The sequence below is a fragment of the Gossypium raimondii genome, chromosome 11 (assembly GCF_025698545.1).
Source record: "Gossypium raimondii isolate GPD5lz chromosome 11, ASM2569854v1, whole genome shotgun sequence".
In the NCBI taxonomy this organism is placed as follows: Eukaryota; Viridiplantae; Streptophyta; class Magnoliopsida; order Malvales; family Malvaceae; genus Gossypium; species Gossypium raimondii.
The window spans coordinates 42,504,205-42,507,708 of NC_068575.1; positions in this window are offsets into that span (position 1 = coordinate 42,504,205).

The window sequence follows — 3,504 nt, forward strand, 5'->3', positions numbered from 1 at the left end:
TCGTCTCTAATCGGACATAGTGGTTTCGGGACCACAAGTTTGAGTCAAAAAAAATTTTTAATATTATTTTGTGTGTTTATTTTGTGTGCATTTGATTGTGTGAAATTTTCGTGTTTTAATTTTGTTGTTTGAGTGTCCGATTAAATAAAAGGATTAAATCGCGTAAAATAAAAATTTAATGGTTAAATATGAAAGTGTCTATTTGTTGTTGTCTTTATAATTTGGAGGATTTAAGAAGCAATTAGTCCACCATTAAGTGAGTGGATGGCAATGGTCAAGAATGGCCTTATAATATGTGTTATACATTATATTTTAACAAAGGTTAATTAAGTAAATTAATTATTATGGTTATTATATGTTAAATATAACAAATTTAAAACATGTTCTTTATCTTTTTCTACCAAAACTAAGAGAGAAAATAAGGGTTTAAAGCTTTGGAAAAATTCGGCACTTTCAAGCTTGGATTAAGGTATGAATTTTGTTCGGTTTTTGATGATTTTTATGTTTTTGAGATCGTTGCTTCGAGTACTATCCGACCCATGCTTGAATTTTTGATTTTGATGAATATTTTGAGCTATGCCATTGATGAATAATTGTGTTTTGTGATGTTTGATAATGAATAATGAAAGATGTGTTTTAGATTAATATGTTTTGTATTGGAATTTTTGGTGAAATTGAGTAATTAGGGTTAACTTGCAAAAATAATATTTTTAGAGACTAAAATGTGAAATAAATGAAATGTGTGGAATTGTATGAAGACAAGGAACATTCGGCCCTAGATTAGTGTGGGCAAATTTTGTGTATTTTGTGTTTTGTGCAAAAAGGACTAAATTGCAAAAAGTGTAAAATGTTAGGGGCAAAATGGTAATTTTCCCATTTATGTATTTTTGGACTTAATTGAATGTTTTGATGAATTAAAAAGGTTAAATTTTATTATTTTAGATCAAGAATCGAAGAAAACGGATTTGGTTCGGGGAAAAACGAAAGTAATCGAATAGTCGATCGTGTCCGCTAATATCCGAGGTAAGTCTATTAGCAATTAAAAGTTATTAAGTTAATATTTATACATGTATACTAATTGTATTTTATGTTGAGCTATAATTAAAAGTATGTTGATTAAATAAATTTTGAAGTATGGATGATAATTACATATATAGCATGTTCGAATATACAAGTATAATCTTGTATAAATTTATGGGTTGAAATAAAGGTAAAAAATGTATAAGAGTATAGTTGATATTCGAATAAGCATGTATATATATATAAGCTAGAATATATATACATATATATAAAAGTTATTGAAATTAGTTAAAGTATGAATGTTGCATAGGTATAAATTCTTGATTTTAATCAAAGGAATGTATATATATATATATATATATATATGGTGCGAATATATATATATATATGTAGGTACATATATGTATAAACTCTTGGATTTATTTAAAGTTATGTAACCCATGATTGTATGAGAAATTTTGAATAGATATGTATATGTGAATTTTAATTTATATGTATATGCTATATTTGAATAAGCATGCTTACATATATGTATATGTTCTTGTAATGAATTTTAAGTATGAGTGTTATATATATATCTGCATAAATGAAGTTCGAATATGTACATATATATATATATAAATGTACATCTATTGTATATTTGATGAGCTAAAATTAAAAGTATATGTATTGAAAATTAGTTGAGTATGAATGATATATATATGCATAAGTGTGAGATTCGACTATATAGTTATGTATATATATATATGTACAGTATAATTTCTTGTATTGAAATTAAGTATGGAATTACATATTGACATACATGGTTGAATGTATATGTATATATATGTTTAAGATTTGCATTGAATTAAAAGTATAAATTTTAAATACTTGTATGATTTGAACATGGACTACAAATTTTCTTGGGATAGAGTTGAGATTGTGAATTATATATAAATGTTATGAGCGTGTGTTGCTATTAAAAATATCGAGAAATCATTCTTGTATCTGTGAAATTGAGATTTTGGGCTAAGCGCCTAGCGTGCTTAATGTCGGTGAACTTTTCAAACTTTAAGTCTAGCAGGCTACGTGCCGGTGATCTGAATCAGGTTATAAACCTAGCAGTGCTACGCTACGGTGATCGAATCGAGTTATAAACCTAGCGTGCTACGTGCGTTGATTTGAATCAGGTTATAAACCTAGCGAGGCTACGTCTTGGTGATCCGAATCATCTTGTAAGTTTAGCGAGGTTATGTGCCGTTGAATCTCATTTAAATTAAGTGATTGTATACATTGAATATATATGTATATGATTTGGTTATTTGTATTGGATTAATATATGAACATCTGTTGCTATGTTTTGATGAGCATATAAAAGCTCGAATCTTTGTGTGTCGGTGAGTATATATATCTATGCGTTCGGCATATGTGAATTAAGGTATATATATATGTGCATTCGGCACACGTGATTGATAAGTATAATTATTTGCTTTTGACATATGTATATGAAAGATCATAAGCATGCATTCAATGAAATGCAATGATAAGTATATTTGGAATTTATATTTACGATTAATGATTATGTATATAACTTGATTTTTAGGTATATAATGATAATACAAATGATCGTTTATATGTATTTTGGATATGCTATAAACTTACTGAGCTATAGAAGCTTACTTTGATTGTTTTTGTTTATTTGTTTATAGATTTTGGAGACGCGTTACGAGGTCGGGGATCGTCAGCATAGTCTATCACACTATCGACTTCTTTTGGTATTTTGTTAACAGTTTGAACTTGATCTTATGGCATGTATAGGTTTGAGTATGATTTTGGTTAGATTTGGATTGTATAATATAATTAGCCATGTGAATATGGTTTAATTTCTATGTTTGTGATCAGTTTGGTTTTAAAAAAAAAAATAGTTGCGTTTGTTCGGTAATGCCTCGTAACCCTAATTCGGCGACGGATATGGGTTAAGGGTGTTACAAGCTCGATTGATCAACTCATTCAGTTTATCTTTTCATTATTTACCCTATTAACAAAACTCGGACTTTGGCGGATACACGAATCCAACCAAACACACCAAAATGGCACCCAGTGCCTCATCGGATAGTTCGAAGCAATAGTTGACACCCAGTGTCTCATCGGCAAAGCCGAAGAAAGTTGGTACCCAGTACCTCATCGAATCTATCCGAAGAAATATAGTGACACCCAGTGTCTCATCGACTCAAGGTCGAAGTATCCCTGAACTCTTCCAATCCTATGGCATGCCAACTATATTCGACTCGGCCCGACTAGTTAATAGGGTCTCTAAATTCACATTTCAATTTAATTTCACTTTTTTTTCTACTTTCTATCACAAATAAATTCAAATTCACTTTCGACTTTCCATTCAATATACAATTCACATATTCATAATTTAATTCACTTTATTCTATTCGTAATTTTAATTCATTTTCCAATCAAATTCAAACTATTAATTACTTTTCAATCAATATACTT